Source organism: Patella vulgata, chromosome 9 (assembly GCF_932274485.2).
Source record: "Patella vulgata chromosome 9, xgPatVulg1.2, whole genome shotgun sequence".
Classification (NCBI taxonomy): Eukaryota; Metazoa; Mollusca; class Gastropoda; family Patellidae; genus Patella; species Patella vulgata.
Window position 1 is genome coordinate 24,557,907 of NC_065887.2, and position 24,215 is coordinate 24,582,121.

Genomic DNA, 24,215 nt, shown 5'->3' on the forward strand with positions numbered 1-24,215 from the left:
CCTATATTTTCATTTCTTTATTTAGTTTCCTTGAAAGTATTACCAAGTACAGGTCTACCACCTTATTTTTACTCAGGGGCCACGGCCTGTGTATAAATCTTGGTAAGCGTCTTGTTCTTGGGGTTTTCTCAGTTTCTTCTTAACTGCTACAAAATGACCAAATGAAATGAAATGGGGTTTAACGTCCTACAGTTCTGCTCCGAACTGGGCTAATGAAGCAGGCATACGCCATATAGTGTGCTATGAGGCAATTTTTTTTCCGGACAGCGTCACTACGAACTACTCTTATATCGAATTCCAACTGTCAAGGGATATTTTAGGTGCACGCCAATGCGTACACGGGACCTCGGTTTTTTCATACCACCAGAACGACTAGACAGATTTCCTTGTCAGGCCCTCTGTCCTGCGTCACTGACAAGGGGGAACCACGCCGGAAAATATGGATGAACTTTTTAAGACAAAATAAACATTTTACCATTGGTACATGAATCGTGTACCATAATGCGTTTCAGTGCCATTTGTAACAAAAGGACTTGAAGAACGCCGCGAGACATATTCCACAATTCATGTCAATAAATAAATATTAACGTGTTTGACGTATATCTAGATAAAAAAAACATTTCTTATTTAGTGTAAATGGGTATATAAAATGAGTAAAGGGCACCATTCTGCCCGGACCAGTTAATGCAATAACGTCTTATGTAAACCATGCACGCGCCATAGAGCCAATGATAGACGCCCCGTGATGTGACGTCGCCTGTAGAAGGCACACTAGAACTTATAATGGTCAGTAATCTAATAAAGGGGTATAAGAACGCCTATTGGTCTAGATGGCCGGTCACCTCTGACTTGCGGTGTTTACTCCGGGTACTCCGGTTTCCTCCCATAGGAAAGACCCCTGCGCGCGTGCTAAGATAATAAAAATGAAAAATAAGACGTATCTGTGATATCACCTTCGGTAGAACTGGGCGTTAAACATTAAGAACTAAATGTACCAATTTAAAACCGATTGTCAGTGCAAAACAGGCTGAATTCGGACAGTTGTAAAGGGGGAATAACTCCTGTTTTTTACTATTTGTATAATAACATGTTTAGAATTTAACATGACATGCGATTAGCCTCAACCGGGATAATGATGACGGGAATACGCCATGCAGTGATGAACGAGGGGAAACCATGACCGAACAACGGATATATATTAAGGGCAGGGCTTATTTTCCGTGCACGCCAACGGTCGATTTACGACTAGAACTTGGTTTTCGTCCGACTCGTACTGTTAAAGCATTTTCCATATCAGGTCCTCTCTGTGGGGCATAACATTTCTAACAAGAGGAAAGCAGGCTGAAAAATCCCGATGACCTTTCTCGGCCAACGCCAGGATTGGGGTCGGCCAACTCCAGGATTGGGGACCTCTTGAACCACCTTAGCTCGTTTGAAATGTAATCACTACTAATGATAATAGTTTAGTCCATCTGCGGTGTTGCTAAATGTTTCACTCTAGTAGACAGTTCATCTATACTTGCAGGTTTGATTACGTCTAACAGCAACCAGTCATTAGATCACGGGTTTTCTTATATAATTTTATAACATTAACTTGTCTTATAAGACAGTCGAAATTCTGTCAATGTTATTTTGAAGACACACCTACACCAACTTTCACCATTGATCCGGGAACATTTTCATTTTTTTTTTTTTTTTGACGGAGAGTGGTGCTTTTGCTATCACCCCCTCACTAACACGGAAGAAAGAAAATTTTGTAGCACAGATTGGATTTTATATTGTAATATATATATAAGCTATAACACAATCAACAATACGTTTTCAAATGCACCAACTTTGCGGAGACAAAACAATCATCATCAAAATAAATATTGTTTAAAATGTGACGAAATACAATAAGTGAACAGTAAAACAGAAGCAAAAACTTTATATACAATGGAATGCGGTTATTCACAAAGCATATTTCTTCCACATTGATTACAAACTGCGTTTTGCTAGTCTGAAACTTTAAATCAGAAGTTCCTTATTTATCATAAAATTGTATTTCCTCTTATTACTGCACCCGTGTGAGAATAAGACACAAAATCACAAACGGTATCTTCGTCTACTTATACAGGATTACCAAAAACTTTTATTATATTGAATGCGAAGAGAATTTTAAAACTCTATTTGATATAGACAGGTTGACCGCTATATGTATAAAGCAAATTGCTGTTTGTAATCCATGTGGTAGAGACTGCAGAAGGTAAATCACACATTTAAGTAGCAAAGACAATATACAAGACACACTTAAAATAAAAACACTATTTTATGGATACCATTTGCTATGGCTTATTAGACCTGTTTCAACAAGATTTCACACGTCGTTATCAAGCATCTAACACAAACAAATAAAATGAACATTTAACAGTTACCTAAGACGCTGCTTTTGTAATGGTCTACTTTCTGTTTTTTACCTATAGATTTGGTTTGAGGTTTTTACAGGTCTTGAGTCTTCGTTTCGTACTTAATGATTCGGCTTTTGGGCTTGTGGTTTGTCTTTTTTAACCCCACAACTAATGATGAGAAATGGATTTGATAAAAATGAGGATTGCATAATGTGGTCGAATAGGGTGAGTTGACTAGAAGATCCTTGCTTTTACGAAAATGTTGATAAACATGAAATGACAAATTTGGTAATGATGATATGTGTTAAAAATTATTCGTTTAGGGGCTATTCCTACTTGTACAAGGCTACAATAAATTTACAGTATTGCAGGTAGCTCTCTAATATTCCATTATATTTTTGAAGCGAAGTGTCTGGCGGCACCAACCGGGTTAATGAACAGACATACGCTTACGAATTCCAAGGTGAACATCGGGTTTTCGTCACATCTGAACGTCTAAACGCTGTTTCTCACCAGGCCCCGGGCCTTCACCACAGACAAAGGAAAAGCATGCAGAAACATCCTGCTAGTCCGTATCTCGCCGTTATCGTATTACCTTTTATAGCCACGTTACTGTATGATCATGAATAAAACTGTAATGGAGGATGAAAGGTCTTCTGGGGTGTAAGATATTTTAATTCCAGCGGAATCATCTACTCCCCAGGATGGCAGTATAATTAGTTTGAGATTGCCCTTTCAGATCTGACTAGATAAACGATATATACTATAACAACATCTTGAGACGTATATTGGGGGGGGGGGGGGGGCAGACAGCTAGCTGATGATTTGGTGTATATCATAATGAACTAAAATGGTTGATTTTTTTACCTGGACGTATTTTTATGTATATATACTAAAGTACTAGTAGATAAAGTACAAGTACTTCTTTGTTTACGATAGATAAATGCATAAATAAATAAAATATATACATACATTAAAAGCTAAAGAATAATAAACTAAAGACATATATATAAATAAAAAATGCGTCCTGGTACAAAAATTCACAATTTACTTCATTCTGACATACATGTACATTAAATAATTTATATGGTATAACAAATTTCAAATACACGCAATAACTTAAACGCAAAATATACTGAGACGCAATATGACGCACCACTAATTTCACTGGAAGTTCTGGTGAGACATGACTCTATTGAAATTTGATTTTTGGCATGGTTGTCTCACAGTATTTTTTAAAAAACCACATTTAATAGTTACATGTCTGTGGCAAAAAATCGTGGATTTCAACAACCCTATTCTGTCGAATTCAATCTTTTTTATATTTAACAGAAGTGATCTGTGGTGCGTTTACACGATCATGAAATCATCATTCTAGTATCATCATCGTCTATGATGTTGACGATGTTGTTACATCCAGAAAAGCATAATTAAAATATATCTTTGCATCAATCATCCTTTTATAAAAGTGGAGCGTTTTCATTGCGTCCCTGTATATTTCTTTTTAAAAGACAAATAGCCGTGTTCAATAAATATGTTATGCAATTTTATCGTAGTTTTCTACACAATTAATCCTTCTTGTAGGGACTCTAAACGAGATGTCATTGCTCTAAACATTTCAAATAACGCTCAAGTCAAGAGGATGTAAAGGACTCGTTGAACAAGGCTATAGCCAATTTCTGTCAATTAAATTATTCCTGGCTTCATATAAAATCAATGATAAAACATAAATAACAACCGAGCTTAAATGCAAGATAATAAACAATAAAAAAACAATGTAAATAAACATAAACTAAAAAATAAAAAGTAGGCTATAATAATTACTTACATAAAATACTACATTTTGTAGCAGTAAAATTAACAGTTAGGAAAGTGCCACGTTTGTGTAAAAAAATAAAATAAAAATAAAAAGAAATTGCAGTTCAGAAATATAGGCAGTGAGATAATTCCTTCTGGTTGGGGGCGCTTAATTAGTCTATCCAAGATTGTTATAGGCTGGCTATATGCCGATAGATACAATACTGATACAAACGGTGGCGATACAAATGGTGCCGGTGCCGGATGTATATATAGTGTATAAAGATGGTCGTCGGGAATGCATACTGAATATATAAATATACATAAGTTACAAATAAAACATAGGTTACATACCACTGGGGGAATCATTTATCTGTGGGTCACAAAAATTTAGAAAACTAAGAATCCATCATTTTACTCATTTAGGTGTAGATAGCATAGAATACAAGATATATATGGGCAGACAACTGATTCCTTATAGGCTACCAGTAACATCATTTATTATAACTATATAATAATGGTTAAATATCCCACAAATTCTGTTTTCAACTAGGATCCGATCATTTTACTCAGAAAATCTAATTTCTGTATATTTCATTTACTTATAGATGGTGTAGCATACAATACATATAATCGACAGGCAACTCTCATATTTACATTATTTAACAAATATATACATAACATAATATGCCATGTTAAAAATTAATATTATATTAACAATGTGTTGTCATCCTTGGCACAGATCCAGGTGTTACTATTATAGTAGTATTTATATCTTTATACTAGTCATTGATTACTTCTATCATGCAAGTAGACCACTTCCGAATTAACTTATAGTAAATATGAACATCAAATCAAACTTAATGGGCATATTATCTAGATCTAGTTTGTCTTGGGTTAATTCATAGTGTAACAATATTGTAATGACCATCACCATAAACACTTACATGATTCGCGATTGATCGGTCCCCAATGATGTTAATAGGAATTTTAAGCATGTGCACGAAAGAGTTGATAACAAAGTGTTTGATCGTTTTTGGATAGATAATTACCATGGATATTTTTTTTTTCAGGAGGTCCTGTTGAATTTTGTTGGCTAGGGGAGACAACTCCTTAAATACAATTATCTACCTTTGAAATGCAACAGAAAATCTATGGGTATATTGATTGAACGTTGTGTTTAATTACATCACGATTTTCTGCACACTACCAATGTTATTGGAACTGACAAAACTGTGATGGCACTGAATCTGTGTCACTTAATGTCCCCTTTCATAACTACAGAACAATCAAGCTTCCCTACAAAGTATCAAGTGTCTTTTTTTCCAATTTAGTTAAACATTTAAATTGCCCAATTCTTTAACAGAACCACCAAAAGAAACCATGTATCCATATTAACACATATTATGGGTGATCCTTTGCTCCATGCTTCTTCCTGAAACGAAACATTAAATAGACACATCATTGACTGTCAGTACAAAGTTAGTAAGATTCATGCCAATATGGGATTCAAAATAATCCACATGTTTAATACTAGATGAAATGAAATGGGCTAATGAAGACGGGCATACGCCATACAGTGTGCTATGAGGGAAATTTTGCCCGGGCAGCGGCACTACGGCCTACTCTTATATCGAATTCCAACTGCCAAGGGATCTTTTACATGCATGCCAAAGTGTACACGGGACCCCGGTTTTTCATCCCATCCGAACGACTAGACAGCTGTCCTTGTCAGGCCCTCCGTCCTGCATCACTGACAAGGGGAAACCACGCTGGAAAATCTGGATGAACTTTCTTGGCCAATGCAGGGATCAAACACCCGACCTCCATGCTAGCGAGCCAGCGTCTTACCCACTTAGCCACGTGATCCCCTTAATACTAGACAATTGCTAGATCTCTTAAATTATATACTTTATTTTTGACATTGGGTTGAGTGGTTTTTTTTTTTAATCCTGGGTATGATCTGTTGATCTCTTGCCATTTCATCTGAGACACAATATTAATCATAGTGCCTTAAGTAGAATATGACTTCAGGATACAAGAGTGGGGTGGGGCGAGGGGAGTCTTGGGTTTAAATGATCAGATAGGTAATGTTAGGCATATTTTTCAACAAGGTTGAATGCTTTAGTTGGGGCTATAATGAACAATTTTAATAGCAGTTAAATAACTCACAGTACCAGGACTTTTTAATTAATGTTAATTAAAATTAAACAAATCGCCAACCTGATAAAGATGAAAATAATGAAGATAATGATAACAACGGGAACTGCAACACCAACAACGCATCCCACTATTACTCCAACTCTAGCATCTTTACCTACAAAATACATTTAAAATAACAAAATAACATAAAATAAAGTTATAAGAAATTGGACTTTCAAAGACAAAATGAATATGTCTGCTTATCTAATTATAATAACATACAATTCAACATTTCCACATTTCAAGCAATGATGCAATATAAAGAATATTACTGAAGCAAAATGTTTCCCCTACTGTACCAGCCCCTACAATTCATAAAATACATGCGTCAATATGTGGCTGCTACTATGATTACAGTTCAGACGTGCTTATTATTATATTCCTAATACTACAGATGGAATAAATTCTGTAAAACAATCAATGAAATATTTTTTTTAGGAACTTTAAATATATTATGCAAAGAGCGTAACGGCCATTTACCATATACACAATTGATGTCACTTTGTCTAGACTAATGTGTGGTATAAGTGATGTGGAGAGATAAATTGGGATGGGTTGATCAAGAGTTTCAGCAAGGATGTTGTCAGACTGTATTGTACAATGTAAATGTTAACAACATAAAAAAAAGAAAACAATAAAAAGAACAATTCAAGTTTGATAGATATTTGATTTAAACAGTTTGCAATTTACACTTTGCATAGGGGTTTGAGAAGCAGACAGATCAATTAATTTGGTGCTATGGCATCTTATTTGAATGGGAACAGAGCCAGCGAGAAACGATGAAATTAACCATTCATGATAATGTACCATGTAAGATGTTAATGGCTTCTTTCAGCTGCTAAATCCCATTCCATTATGTCGATAAAATGTAAAAAATAAATAGTCTTGTATAGTCTTCTGTAAAACAATCAATGAAATATTTTTTTTAGGAAAACAGAATTTCACTGATTTTAAGTCAACAAATGGACATAATTCACAAAATAATTCTTAATTCCAACAAAAACAAATTTTAACAGGAAATCTTTAACAGAAGTGTTTAAATCGAATATCTAAAAGATAAATTCTAAAAAATCTTGAAAACAACATGAAGACGTACCGGGGGGCTGTCAGATAGGTTGTATGGAAACCTTATAGTCCCCTCCAGTAAGGTATTATATATAGAACTTGCTCAGTAATAAACAATAAATGTATTCCATATTTCCATTTCAAGCAGGATATTAAAGTGCGTATGACTCTATTCTTTTGAACATTAAAATAGACGAAAATGGATCTAAAAGCACATATTAGTGTAATATAAATGTATATAATGTGATTTATATTCATTTTTAAAAAAATAATATTGTAATTTCAATTATGTTCGGGAAATACATGAACTGTTCAAATTGAACAGCAGTCTTTTAAGTCTAGTATTTCCATTCTACATGCTTTTTAAATTATTATATTGTCATTTGTGAATCAGCTATTACTTCTGAATTGTCTTGTAGGATATTTTGGTCTTGTTCATGACAAATGGCACCAGAAACCATGAGTACACAACTCGTCTACTGATGTAAAAAGTGCATTGTGTCTTTTAAAAATATTGGATATATTGATTTAAATCAATCTGATTAAAATACAGATCTATATTTCGTTTTGTTTTTTTTATACTTTCGATGGCCTCCGCTACCGGTTGTAGTGGTAGTTCCTATGAAGTTAGTTAGACATTTGATTAACCAACCAGCGTTAATGTTTCTAGTTGGTTACCCACAGTTCTGTGTCGATTTTCTTGCGACCCGTTGGAGCTAAAGTGGGAATGCGAAGAACCAATATCAACCAATTCATCACCCTACGAAATATACCATACATAAACAGAAAGTTGGAACAGTCAAAGGTAGTTTTACTGTTAATGAGCAGAGTATCAAAATAGAAGGCTTTCTTCGAAATCTTGTCATACCATTTTTTTTAATTGAGTTAATTATTAGAATAAAATATTGTTATTTACTATTCTGAGTAATACTTGTTTCTTATTTATGTGCAAACAAAATCTGACGTGTCGTGTAGGAGCTAATGTGACCCCCTGTAACCCTGTTTACATTTGTACGCTGATATGTCATCTCGGGAAAAACAATATAAAAGGCCGATACACTGGCCATAATTATAGTATATCGCAGTTATTTCACAAACAAACAGCATGTTGCATATTGCCGCAATAATAGTTTTACTGAAATATGAATACTAAAATATCGCAACATTAAAAATAGCTGATATCGTCCCATCCCCGATATATTATATTTCTCTCACCTGTATCACTTGAAGTACCTTTAAGAGTTCTATTTTTATGTTCAGCTGAAATTAAAAATATAGCATAATTATGTCATCTATTTCAGCCATAGAGCCACAGTGGCTTTATGGGTATAGTTTTACACGTGCACTGCATAATGTCTGTGTAGATTACAAGATTGCAGAAATTTGATCTAAACACCAATCGTCATATCTCGGTATATTTCAGTAACCTCCCCCAAAAAATGGTACTTTGCCATTGACATCTGCTGTTATGTACCAGCAAAAATCAGATAATGTATATTTATTAACAACTGCTCCTGGCTGTATCATCAGGAGACATAACTATGCAAGTACCGGTACTTAGCGGAAACACCAAAAGTCAACAGGGGGTAGATTTAAATTTACCCCCAACACTTTCTATACCATAATGTTTTCTTATCAAAAATAATTGGGAACTTAACCTTGTAGTATGAATACAAGTAAGTGTGGACTGACCCATCGATATTTACAACCACAGTAAATAAAGAAAGGTTGTCAGGCAACAAAACATACACCCACGGTAGCTAAATAGGACAGCAGTCTAACAGAGGTAATGGAAAAATTAAAAGACCACTAATAACTGGTCAAGAATAACAACCCAGTAATTACCAGAAATAATTAAAATTTGATTGGCTTCTAATTCTTGTTGTTGCTAACATTTATTATACAAACTTGTACCGGTAACGATGATAAATAGTTTGTGTTATCGGTTACATCAAATAATCACTGTGTATTAATTTCAAATCAATCATAAAATAGCTTTAACAGGTAAAGGGTCTACAAGATTTTAAAAAAATGATCACGGGTAATAACCCAGAAAGTAATTCATTTTATGAACATATACTTGGTGTGTAAAAATTTAAGGCAATTGAAAATAAATTTAAAATCTTGAGCGTTTACAATATTTTCAAAGTTATCAAGGGCAATAACTCTTGCAGTAATAATCGAAAATCAATAGGCCTCTTTGTTTCATGACCATAAACACTGTGTATCAATTTTAAGTCAATCGGATGATAACTTTTTTCTCTAGTTAGAGCATCCACATGCAATAGCAGACATAGGGCAAACATGGATGACGACAAATACAATCACATTTCAATTATAAAAACTCACCATGACATGTACAAGGGCCTGTTTCTACTAGGAGACACTGTTTTTCACCGTTGACAAATTCACCCAGTACATAACATCCATCCTTTTGAAATTCAATGTCTGCAGAACACGCATGCGGTGTTTTTTGTATTTTTTTCTGTGAGTATAGAATAGATAATTAATCAATACAATGATATTAGTTAAAATTTGTTGAAATTTTGCATTGGAATTGGAATTGCATATCAAGAAAAAGACTAAGACAAACTAATTAGAGATTTAATTTGTTGTATGCCATGACATAAGCAATGGTGAAAAAATACATTAGTCATGTGTAATGTTAGTATCACATAACATAATATATAGCATATGTTTTACGCATCTATCTCAGATTTCATTTTCCTCAACATAAGTATTATGTAAGCATATACATAAATAATAGAACAAGCCAACAGTGAGGCTGATGACCGCAATCCAAAAATAAATAGATGATACATATTAATTCCACATTAATCTTTTTGATTAATCTTTGTTCACAATCAAGCTCATTCAAGGTGTTGAAGTACCTGGTAGTGAAACTGTACACTAAGTTTCATCACTCTCCATCAGTTAGAATCAAAGTTATCTTGTTCCAAAGCATCGACCAATGAAATTGATTAGCTTTGCTTAGCTTTAGTGGAAAATGTTAATCATTGAACTCAGTCAAGACATTCACCTAATGAACACGTACACCAAGTTTAAACATTCTTGACCAATTCCTTATCAGTCATTGGATTCGGCGGGTAGAATTCTTATAGAAACTACCTACAAACCGAGGTCCAAAAGAATGTCACATATTTTACCTCATTAAATAGCCAGAAAATGCCTCATGGCGACCATCTTGAATATTTAAATTTCCTTAAAGTTGCTAGGGTGGCATCATCCGGATTCTGAATCTACACATACTAAAGACATATAATCCACCAAAAAACCTTAGGTGGACTATATATCCAGGTTTGTCAACCTGCTGCCAGTCTCGCAATTGACAGTTAAAATGGCTTTACAGATTTCTATCAAACTTAATTGTATACCAAACAACAAACATGTCTATGTTCTCTTTAATTATCCTAAAACATGGAAATCCCTATTCATTTTTAGTAGGCCGGAAGACTGTGTGAATGATGTTCACAATTTGCCCTAATCTCACGTCTACCGGTATATAATTATTACATTCAGGATACAGAGTATAAAATGTATGGAAGACCAATGCGGTACACATGTCTATGACGTACATCCCTCTACAGCTATTCGGTCGATATTGATTATCTTCCCGAGTATTTATGAGAATGTGTTGGTGTCAACAAAAGCTGACAAGGAGTTATTAATACATTACCCTATAAATCACCATTATCTCAATAATTACAATCTATTCATTGCCATAGAAAACCTGAAGGGCTTCAAATAGGTCATTATGAGAGTTCCTGTATTTAGATAACATGTTCTGAGTGAAAATAAGGTATATATTATTGGTAGTCTATAATTAACTGATGATTATTGATAGATTGATGGTTGGTTTCCCACTCCGTCACCAATATCTAAGGTAACAAAATAGAGAGAGAGAGAGAGAGAGAGAGAGAGAGAGAGGTCCAATCACACAAACTATGTCATTTTGGGACTAACATATGGGAGGGAACCAGGGGGACCCTGAGAAAACCTACAATGTTGGACAGGCAACCCTACTCCTTGTTACGTACAATTGGGGAATCGAGACCACACCACTTGACTCAATGACAGAACTTATAATCCAATGTGCACACATTAACCATTAAATAAACAAATCCACCATATATATTATAGAATCCATTTTTTTTTTTTTTAATTTCAAAGATTCGCATGGTTACAGTGGAGCATTTCAAGACAGAATTGTATCTAGTCCCAGCATCATCTTCATCCTGATTTGCATTCTATGCATTATATAATAGCTTTACTTATTTTCTGCTTTTTCTCATGTGTCACTCAAAGAATCTGATGGTTTTTGTTATTAAGAAAATTCTTGGCATTTTTTGACATTCCTTGTATTAGAATGTGCATGAATAGATCATAGACATTTTTCTTGTAGAAGAATAGAAGAATATGAGTTTAAAGTGAAGAAGAAGGGAAGAACAGACTAACTGATCTAAGGTGGAAAACATTGATTTGTAAATGTTCTGAGCGCTTTTTTGTATAGCCTACGTGAATTATCTGTTTCCTGTCAAATTACCCAATGTTGTTAATTTTTTATCTTTCTTCTTCTTCTATAAGTGTTTAACGTCTGCTTCCACTGAGGATGGCATAGCAGACAAGTTGTCATATTTTACTATGCTAAGCAAACTAGAGATTGAAGCGCTGCATTCTTGACCACTAGGCCATTCCACCCCCCACCCCCTTTTTTTTATCTCAACTTCTATCTGATTTAGATGCTGTATCTTTACTTCTATCTAACAACTTCTTTATCAGCTATCTAATATAACACAATGTGATTGGTTCAAAACCACTATTGCAAATAAATGTCATCTCTTGATTGGTTAATTGAGAGGTCGGTGAAGTCAATTCATAACTTCTTAAAGTAGTCTTGACTACTCCAGCCCAAAATGTATCAGTTTTGACAAAACCAAACAGTACATCCTAAAACAGCTTGAGAAGAAAAATTACCTTTATAACCTGATGCTGGAAACAGGGCTGGATTAAGATGTTTGGAGGTCAGAGTATCACATGTGTAAAATGTATCATTAACCTGTTAAAGTTTTAATACTATAAATATATAATGGGGTGCTGAACTGCTGATTCAAATCCAACACTGGGAATAAACTGTGGTGCTCCCTTTCCCTTGGTACCTTAAGCACTTGCTTATTTTGTTTAGTTAATCCAGGGCTGATTGGAAGTTCAAAATTTCATTCTGTTTGTCTGTACTACACTAGGATCTGGAAGAGTTGTTATATAACAGGCGTTCTGGATGGTGAGAGGGATTAGCAAATGAAACCATCTGTTACGGCGACTTCTTGGCGTGCCATGTACGGAACTGTGGGTAATCTAATCCACTAGAAACGTCAACGCTGATTGATTAATCAATGTCTGACGTCATAGGGTCAACAGCCGCTCGTACGACCCCTGACAAGAGCTTCCAGTACAACTGGTCAGATCTTCATGTAGTGTAGGCCATCGAAAGTATAAAAAAACAAAGCCAAATATACATCTGTATTTTAATCAAACTGACATATACGATAAGTCATTGCATGAACTTTAAATATATTATGCAAAGAGCGTAACGGCCATTTACCATATACACAATTGATGTCACTTTGTCTAGACTAATGTGTGGTATAAGTGATGTGGAGAGATAAATTGGGATGGGTTGATCAAGAGTTTCAGCAAGGATGTTGTCAGACTGTATTGTACAATGTAAATGTTAACAACATAAAAAAAAGAAAACAATAAAAAGAACAATTCAAGTTTGATAGATATTTGATTTAAACAGTTTGCAATTTACACTTTGCATAGGGGTTTGAGAAGCAGACAGATCAATTAATTTGGTGCTATGGCATCTTATTTGAATGGGAACAGAGCCAGCGAGAAACGATGAAATTAACCATTCATGATAATGTACCATGTAAGATGTTAATGGCTTCTTTCAGCTGCTAAATCCAATTCCATTATGTCGATAAAATGTAAAAAATAAATAGTCTTGTATAAACACTATCAAGGGAATCAGTTAATCAATGGAATTAGCTAAAACGCTTTTACTTGATAATACTGTTTCAATGTCAATCTTTAAGGTCACAGTCATTAGTTTGATTCCAGGATTCCTAAACTTGGTTTCTTTAGTGATGCTTGCATGACTAGGTTAAGATACAATACACAATATGCTCTGTGCTAATCCTGTGTTCAGTAAATCAAGTCATATGTACAGTAAATCAAGTCATATTTACAGTAAATGAAGTCATATTTACAGTAAATCAAGTCATATTTACAGTAAATCAAGTCATTATTACAGTAAATCAAGTCATATTTACAGTAAATCAAGTCATATTTACAGTAAATCAAGTCATATTTACTGTAAATCAAGTCAGTAAACAAGGAGAATTCATTACATATAAAAGATGTTGTTGTCTTTAATCGCTGTCCATTTACCATAAATATCGAAGCCTACAAATGTAAGTAAATTCTGGGATTATCCCCTGCCCTCAGAATCTGTTGTATGTTTAAGTCTCTTACTTTTTCCAGGTCTGCTCACAATCATATTTATCAACATATACATTAAGCACTCCGTAATGAAAAGAGGTCAGATAATCTATACATGCAATATTTGACGTCACTCGAGCAGACAGGCCTAATCATCAAACTGCCAATTAGTGACACCCTTACATTTTTGTCCTGTGCGCACTCCATGGATGTTTTTCTGGGAATCCAGTATATTTCTAGTAAGATTGGGTGTCTCTACTTTCAATACATACCAAAAGTGAAATAACCACCCAATAAATACTTTCGATGGAAATGAAATGAAATGGGGTTTAACGTCCTACTGTTCTGCTCCTATACTGGGCTAATGGGCATATGCCATACCGTGTGCTATGAGGGAAATTTTGCCCAGGCAGCAGCACTATGGCCTACTCCTATATCGAATTCCAACCGCCAAGGGATCTTGTACGTTCACACCTATGTAAACACAGACTTTTGGTTTTGTTACGTCCCATTCGAATGACCAGACAACTGTCCTTGTCAGGCCCTCCGTCCTGTACCACTGACAAAGGGAAACCTACTTTCAATGGCTTACATTACATGAAGATCTGACTGGTTGTAGTGGGAGGTCATGTCTGGGGTCATATAAGTGGCTTTTGATCCTATGATGCCAGACATTTGATTAACCATGCAATCAGCATTGATTTTTCAAGTGTGTATTTGAAAGTACAACTTTTGCTTTGTCTGCGAATGTCTACCCACAGTTCCTGGCACCACATGCCAAGAACATGTAGCTAAACTAAAGACCGTTTCATTGGCTAATCCCTCACATCAACCGGAACGCAGATTATATAACAACTCTTCCAGATCCTTGTATAGTGAAGGCAAGTAAAACAAAATTTGAACTATAAAAATTGAAATAAGATCTGTGTTCTAATCAGATTGGATATTGTAGGTCTTTGAAAGTTTTTTGGGGGGCTTATAATACTAATAGTGATTTTTAAATCAAAATACTTACATCTTTGTATGATTCAGTTAGATTCTTCACCAAGTCTGTTGACGAGTTAAGATCTATTGTTGTATTGTATAGTTGTTTTTTATCCTCTACACAAGCATTCCATGCTGCGAATTGAAGAAACATTAAATAAACAAACTTTTACCACAGACACATACATGTAAGAGATAGGTACAATTCTAAGTTATTAGCTTTATTTTTAAGATACGGGGTAACTTATATAGGCTTTATGTAAGATATACTGGCATACATCTAATAAATGGAAAGCCATATCTTAATTTGAGACCATTTGGTGTTACATTTACATAGATGGAAGAGCAACACAGGTCTAATTTGAAAACATTTAGGGTTAATTGGCATAATCCTAATGACCTAATCAGTGATGCAACATTTTCGTAATTATGGTCGGAAGCTAGTTAACTTGTCAACACTCAGCCTCGTCCACATTTAAGTCTTCCACAAGCATTGGTTGACTCTTCCACATGGTATTGGTTATGTCATGCAAAACTAATACTTGACTGATACACATATGGTAATTGTATGGAATAAATCAGATTAGTTCCCCGATGTTTTTATAATAAAGTAGCCTTTTATTGAGCATTGATTGGCATTTTGCTTATTCTTAAAAGTTAAAACTTTTATCAGTTGGTAGAGTCATGTTGATATTTTCATTTTTGTTTTGAGTTGGCCTATATGTAATTCAAAATAAATTCATAGGGCGAGGTTTTTTTTTAAAAATTTTTATCTAATATATACCAGCGGCTGCCAGGCAGGATACGCCCACATTTTCGAGAAATGGATAGAAAACAAGCTAAAACGAAAGTGATTTTTCCTACAATCAAGGGCCATAATTCAGGAAATTACAATTCGATATGCGCAAATATTGACAGGCACCGAGATCTTTGGGTTATAAACTTACATTTCAAGTTTCAACAAAATTGGATAAAAATTGTGACCTCCATGTCCACAACCTTGATATACCATATTTTTACGCTATTTGAGAACGAACGGCGGCCATTTTGTCTGTCAGTTCTGGGCCGATTTTCAGGAAATTAGAACTCAGTCGTCCTTAGGGTGTAACGGTGATAAAATAATACGTTTTTTTAAATCGGATAAAAATTATGACCTCTATAGGGTCCACAAGCTAAAAACGTGATTTTTCTTACAATCAGGGTCCATAATTCAGGAAGCTATGGTCCGATATGCGCGAATATCGAAAGGAACCGAGATCTTTGGTTATAAGCTTACATATCAAGTTTCAACAAAATCGGATAAAAATTGTGACCTCTATAGGGGTCCACAAACTTGATATACCTTATTTTTACGCTATTTGAGAACGAACGGCAGCCATTTTGTCTGTCAGTTTGGGGCCGATTTTCACGAAATTCAAACTCTGTTGTCCTTAGGGTGTAACGGTGATATAATAATACGGTTTCTTAAATCGGATAAAAATTATGACCTCTATAGGGTCCACAAGCTAAAAACGCGATTTTTCGTACAATCAGGGGCCATAATTCAGGAAGTTAAGTTCCGATATGCACGAATATCGAAAGGAACCGAGATCTTTGGGTTATAAGCATACATTTCAAGTTTAAATCAAATCATATAAAAATTGTGACCTCTACAGTGTTCACAAGATCTTTGGGTTATAAGCATACATTTCAAGTTTAAACCAAATCATATAAAAATTGTGACCTCTACAGTGTTCACAAGCTAAAAACGTGATTTTTCGTACAATCAGGGGCCATATTCCATGAAGTTACGGTCCGATACATGCCAATATCGAAAGGAACCGAGATCTTAGGGTGATAAACCTATATTTCAAGTTTCATTGAAATTGGATAAAAATTGTGACCTGTAGACTGTTCACAAACAATTTTGGACGGCCGGACGGACGGACGGACAGGGGTGACGACAATATACATCCACATGAAAATGTGGGCGTATAAAAATATGAAAGATACAAATATATAACACATATATAAAAACTTTATTTTTATAACAATCAATATTGCATTGGTTAAATACAATGGAAATATTGTCGACTTTATTAGACTTTTCTTGTGGACGAGTTAACATGCATTGCTATGGGGTCACGGTTACACAGTGTATAAACCATATTGTGTTTTCTACTTACCTTTGTTTATAACGTATAGTTTATTTCGGGTGTTTATAGATGTTGAATTAATGAGTACAATGTTACTGTTATATATTCCTGTGTCTTTTGAAGTAGCATTCATTATCTCTAAGTGCATATCTTTTTTTCCCACTTTTTCTACACGCATTGTTTTATTGTAGCCATTCTTTAAGTTTATATTATTTTCATACCAGTAGCCAATTTTTGTATCCTATTAATGTCAATTAAATGTATGATTATAATTTCATACACCAACACAAAAGACAGGTTGCCAGGCAACAAAACATACGCCCACAGCAGCTGAATTGTCCGAGCGGTCAACAAGGGTTGTTACATACTTATTTATTCTTTTGAAGGTAATGGAAGGGGGGGGGGGGGTATTTACAAGACAATTTTATACAGATCAGATAGTTATTTTCATCGTTTGAGGGTTCACAAGGTTCTACAAATTGAAACAAGGGCTTTTAAGTATGGAAGTAACCTACAGAAATTGTTGTTGAATTTAAATAATTCCTGTCGATAACATTTGTCATTCAAGCGTTCACAGGGTTGACTTCACAAAGTTCAATGAGGTGAAACAAGGGCCATAACTCTAGACGTAATTAACGGAAATTGCTGAAATTCATTAATCGTCTTTGTTTCACTAATTCAAATGAGGCATATAAATTCCGTACAAATCAAATGATAACTTTTGTTGTTAAAGCGTACACAATGCGCAAAAAAGTGAAACAAGGGCCATAACTCTAGACGTAAATATCGGAAATTGCTGACATTCAATAGACTTCCTCATTTCACTAATATACGTGCTGCATATAAATTTCTTATAGATCGGATGATAACTTTTGCAGTTAGAGCGTTCACGAGGTGCAACAAAGAGAAAAAAGGGCGGACATAACTAATGAAATTGCTGAAATTCAATAGGATTCTTTGTTTCACGAACCTAAATGAGGCATATGAATTTCATACAGATCTGAGGATAACTTTTGTCGCTAAAGTGTTCAAAAGATGCAACAAAGTTAAACAAGGGCAATAACTCTAGACGTACATGTAATTATCGGAAATTCATATCAATTTCATACAGATCAGATGATAACTCTTGCCATTACAGCGTTCACAAGGTGCAACAATCCACATAACATCACAACGTTAAGTTTACATAACAATGGTCAGTCACTGTTTACCATCATTTTGCTCATTTTTTTTAATGATAAAGTGAAACAAGGGCCATAACTCCAGAAGTAATTAACGGAAATTATTGAAAACAAATAGGATTCTTCATCTCACTAATGTAAACAAAATATATCAATTTCGAAACCAATGAAGCCTGTAGAGTGTTCCATGTGGTTGTATCAAAATACAACAAAGGGTCATTATGAATGGTTCAATCAAAACATGACAGATATATTCTAATTACCAATACATATTGTTTTCCTTATAGATTTTCAGCACATGTGTGACAACGAATTCACTGTCTTGTGTTAAACTGTGTTTGAAATCTGAATCTCCTGCTTATTGTTTCTTCATTCAAACCAGAAACCCATGGGTGCAGTCCGTTGATAACTGTGTAGTATTACTTATTACAGAAAACAGTTCCGGAATGCCTGTTTTGGTTTCACTTATAATATGATACATATTAATTTTGAATTAGGAAACTGTTGAAATTTGATGTGCATGAAGTTTTAAAAGATCGGGTGAAAAATAATCAGGCGCTAATAACGAAGTGTGCCCAACGAACAATTGGAATAACAACAGGTGCACAGCAATATAGGCCTACTATTACATTATAAACCTTGTCATTGCCAGGTAACAAATACTTTTAGGCAGGCTTTGAAAGTTTTCATAGTCAGGGGCAAAAACTACAAATAAAGGTTGAGGTGAATTTTGATAGGGATCTTCCTCGTGATAAAACTGCCTCATCTACTTGAGTCTTTGCAAGGTTCTGGTGAGCTGGACAAGAACTCAAGTAAAAAATACTGCACAATTCTGACCAGCACAGCAGAACAATTTCATTATCGAATTCCAACTGCCAAGGGATCTTTTACGTGCATTCCAATGTATACACGGAACCTCAGTTTTTCGTCTCATCCGAAGGACTAGTCAGCTGTTCTTGTCAGGCCCTCCGTTCTGCACCACTGACCGAAGGAAACCTCTGACCTGTACTACATGTATGTTTAAAAGAACAGTGGCCAGCTGGACAGGAGTGACGACAATATACCCAATTGATGTGTTGGCTATAATAAACACATCACAAAATACACATTATAATTAAATAATTATTCAAATACTTATAAAAAAAGAAATTGTAAGTACGCTAGCATTGTCATTCTGTTTGTATACCCAGTGTACTGCTACATAAGTGAAATCTTCCGCATGCATGTGCAATTCACACTCTGTATCTTTTAAACAATATATGACCTGGTCTTGGTTCTTGCCACTGCACACAAACACAAAAAAAGCTGGAAAATAAACCGTGATATATTAAAATAAAAAAAAAAAAACAGCAGCTGCCAGGCAAGATACGCCCACATTTTGCAAGAGATGGATTGAGAACAAGCTAATAAAAAAGCGATTTTTTGTACAATCAGGGGCCATAATCCAGAAAGTTATGGTCTGAAATGCGCAAATATTAAAAGGGACTGAGATCATTGGTATGTAAAGATATTTTTAAGATTCATCAAAATCTGAAAAAAATTGTGATTTGTAGTGGCTCCACAACGCGGCACAACCTTCGTACATGTATTACATACTTTTACACAATTTGCGTACAAAGAGCGGGCATTTTGTCATGCAGTTTCATTTCGATTTTCTCAAAATTCGTATTCAACCTTCAATATGGTAGAATGGCGATATATTTAAACTGTTTTTAAAATCAGAAAAAAATTTTGACGTGTAGAGAATCCACAAGCTAAAAATGCGATTTTTCGAACAATCTGTAGTCCTTTTTATACGCCCACATTGAAATGTGGTCGTATATTGTCGTCGCCCCCGTCCGTTCGTCGGTCCGGCGTCCACAATTGCTTGTGGACGCTCTAGAGGCTAAAGTTAATATCTGATTGACTTTAAATTTATACACAGTGTTTAATGTCTTGAGACGAAGAAGTCTATTGATTTAAATTTATATACAATGTTTAAGGTCATGAGACGAAGAAACCTATTGATTTTCAACGATTTCCGATAATTATTGCCAGAGTTATGGCCCTTGATCACTTCAAAAAATCTGGTGGATGCTCTAGAGGCTAAAGTTAACATCTGATTGACATTAAATTTATACACAGTGTTTAAGGTCATAAGATGATGAAGCCTATTGGTTTTCAGCGATTTCTGATAATTACTGCCAGAGTTATGGCCCTTGATCACTTCAACAAATCTTGTGGATGCTCTAGAAGCGAAAGTTAATATTCGATTGACTTTAAATTTAAAGTTATGGCCCTTGATCACTTTGAAAAATCTTGTGGACGCTCTAGAGGCCAAAGTTAATATCCGATTGACTTTCAATTTATACACAGTGTTTAAGGTCATGAGACGAAGAAGCCTATTGATTTTCAGCGATTTCCGATAATTACTGCCAGAGTTATGGCCCTTGATCACTTCAAAGAATCTTGTGGATGCTCTAGAGGCTAAAGTTAATATCCGATTGACTTTCAATTTATACACAGTGTTTAAGGTCATGAGACGAAGAAGCCTATTGATTTTCAGCGATTTCCGATAATTACTGCCAGAGTTATGGCCCTTGATCACTTCAAAGAATCTTGTGGACGCTCTAGAGGCCAAAGTTAATATCCAATTGACCTTAAATTTATACACAGTGTTTGAGGTCATGAGACAAAGATTCCTATTGATTTTCAACGATTTCCGATAATTACTGCCAGAGTTATGGCCCTTGATCACTTCAAAAAATCTTGTGGACGCTCTAAAGGCCAAAGTTAATATCCGGTTTGACTTTAAATTTATACACAGTGTTTAAGGTCATGAGACGAGGAAGTCTATTGATTTTCAGCGATTTCCGATAATTACTGCCAGAGTTATGGCCCTTGATCACTTCAAAAAATCTTGTGGATGCTCTAAAGGCCAAAGTTAATATCCGATTGACTTTAAATTTATACACAATGTTTAAGGTCATGAGACAAAGAAACCTATTGATTTTCAACGATTTCCGATAATTACTGCCAGAGTTATGGCCCTTGATCACTTCAAAAAATCTTGTGGATGCTCTAGAGGCTAAAGTTAACATCTGATTGACATTAAATTTATACACAGTGTTTAAGGTCATAAGATGATGAAGCCTATTGGTTTTCAGCGATTTCTGATAATTACTGCCAGAGTTATGGCCCTTGATCACTTCAACAAATCTTGTGGATGCTCTAGAAGCGAAAGTTAATATTCGATTGACTTTAAATTTATACACAGTGTTTAAGGTCATGAGACGAAGAAACCTATTGATTTTCAGCGATTTCCAATATTTGCTGCCACAGTTATGGCCCTTGATCACTTTGAAAAATCTTGTGGACGCTCTAGAGGCCAAAGTTTCGTTGCCTGGCAACCTATCTTTTAAAAATCCAAAAGTGGCCAAAGTTACCCATATGGAGTCCATAATGTATATTTGAAATGATTATATTTTTTTAAAATTCCTAAGGTGGCCAAAGTTACCCATCTATAGTCCACATGTTGATTGGTTCAACACTTTAACTCTGATTCTAAAGTGGTCAAACTTACCTATCTGTGGCTAAAATTACTCATCTGTAGTCCACACAAGCAGTTTCAATGGGTCCTGGGGGGTTGAATGGCCTATTGGATTGCGTGTGAGCATTGTATCATAATGGCGAATACTTAATGCATGCACATTGGATCATAAGATCTGTCATTGAGTCAGGTGGTGTGGTTTTGATTCCCCGCTTGTACATGACAAAAAGTAGGGTTTCCTGTGCATCCCCGTGGGTTTTCTCCGAGTCCTCTGGTTTCCTCCCACTGCTAAAGACCCCTACTTCTGTCCACAATTTGTTTGTGTACACTCTACAGGTCACAATTTTTTGACGAAACGTGAAATATAGGTCTATCTCCCAAAGATCTTGTTTCCTTTTGATATTGGCATGTATCGAACCATAACTTCATGGATTATGGCCCTGATTGTACGAAAAATCACATTTTTAGCTTGTGGACACTCCAGAGGTCGCAGTTTTCACCCGATTTTGATGAAACTTGAAATGTATGTTTATAACCTTTTCGATATTCGCACATATCGAATCGTAACTTCCTGAATTATGGCCCTTGATTGTACAAAAAATCACGTTTTTAGCTTGTGGTCCCTGTAGAGGTCAAAATTTTTATCTGATTTAAAAAAAAACAAAAACGTGTGAATATATTACTGTTACACACTAATGATGGTTGAGTTCGAATTTCGTGAAAGTCGGACTAAAACTGCCGGACAAAATGGCCGCCCCTCACATGCAAATAGTGTATAAATATGGTATATCAAGGTTGTGATACGTTGCGTCAGTGTAGTTTTAGAGTTTTGGCAGATGTTCGCGCCGCGTACGTATGAGTAGCTGAGCTGAGCTTAGTTCTCTTACAACATGACGACGGTTATCTACCAAAATCACCATCAGTGCTAGTCAAGTGCCTAGCCACAAATGCCTAGACTCGACAGCAATTTTGGATTTCACTCATTTCAGAAAGGTTATACCCCTTTACGGTAGAATCACACCATTTACACCTCCCTAAATTTAGCACGTAGATCAATCAGCATGCAGACAAACAGGAAAAATATGAAAAATCCAAGAAAAACTTATAAAAAATAATGATTAAAAACACGTCTTTATCATGGTTAAATCACATCAAATATACACCTCCGTGTTCTAGGATACATATAGATTCATAAAAACGCTATGCCACAACATTTCAGCGTATAAAAGTAGCAAAAAGGCGATGAAAAGACGACGATGTTATACAGACCTTTCCGTATGAAAGCTGTTCGATATGTGCTGCCGTATCCGTGTGCCGTATCACGTATGAGAAATACACACACATTGATGACGTCACACACAAAATTCATACGGATACGCGATGCGGACCAGGAATTTACGCTTGCCAAAAGTCTATAATATCCAGGTCTACTTTGACGTATGCTCTCACTAATACTGTCGTTATGTTGTGTTGTCTGGCTATGAAAATGGCGAAAAATTACATGGTCACTATCAGCCACCATAGTATTGGAGAAAATCTGCTTTAGAAATTCCTGGCTAGAAAATCTGAAGTGGAAAGTCGAGAGTCAAAAGTTGACAGTAGAAAGTAGAAAGCGGAAAGTCGAAAGTCAAAAGTTGATAGTAGAAAGGAGAAATTTTGTCCATGAAAGTAGAATTATGACGATTAAAAGTTGAAAAGCTTGATGTTTCTACTGACTAAGTACATAAATTTATAGGTTTTCACCATAAAAATACCCTTTTAGATAAGAATTTTCCCGTTTACTTTAGATTTTCTACTTTTTACTGTTGACTTTTTACTCTAGATTGCATTTTGAAAACGATACCCCGCCATAAACCACCACCCTTTGCTATAATAGTTTAAAAATAGATAATAAAAAATTAATATATTGAAAATTTCAGTCAAATTACTTTATGCTGAACGAATTTATGAATCTTTAAAGTTTTGACAAGAAATTGTCTACACATTGTATACCTCTCCCACTGAGGAGATCATCACCAAACACAATCTAGGTGCCATGATCTATACAGATGACAGTCAGCTCTATTTAGTATGTAAAGATCTGTCAATTCAGTTGAATCGTTAGAGACTTGCATTGATGAAATCAGAGCCTGTTTTGAATGATTCCAAAACCCAAGCTCTATCACTTGCCTATCCCAAAGGTCTAGCAAACAATAAATGTTAAGGTGATCGAATCTTCTCACGATACGCCACTATTTTATGAAATGGACTGCCATGTGAAATTAGAGCTGTGGTGAACATTTCGGATGTTACACTTTTTGTCATTATGTTTGTATTGTTTTTATAGTTCCTCTTTTACATATCTTATTACAGTTTTACTAAAGTTTCCTCTTATGTACTTTTATTATTTGTAACAATCTTATTTTAAATTTTA

General features: G+C 35.1%; 1 long non-coding RNA gene across 2 annotated transcripts in view; it reads right to left on the reverse strand.

Annotated features, from left to right (window-relative positions):
• Positions 1 to 1,752: 1,752 nt before the first annotated feature.
• LOC126831802 (uncharacterized) overlaps positions 1,753 to 24,215 on the reverse strand; it is a 38,163-nt gene continuing 15,700 nt past the window's right edge. Inside the window, exons 2-8 of one of the 2 annotated variants that reach the window (XR_008789226.1) lie at positions 19,460 to 19,578; positions 17,123 to 17,333; positions 14,989 to 15,092; positions 9,801 to 9,936; positions 8,667 to 8,711; positions 6,408 to 6,501; positions 1,753 to 5,619 (exon numbers count right to left, since the gene is read on the reverse strand). This is a non-coding gene — a long non-coding RNA (uncharacterized LOC126831802). Of the gene's footprint in view, positions 5,620 to 6,407; positions 6,502 to 8,666; positions 8,712 to 9,800; positions 9,937 to 14,988; positions 15,093 to 17,122; positions 17,334 to 19,432; positions 19,579 to 24,215 lie in introns of both variants that reach the window. The other variant, XR_007684351.2, reaches the window with a different exon arrangement.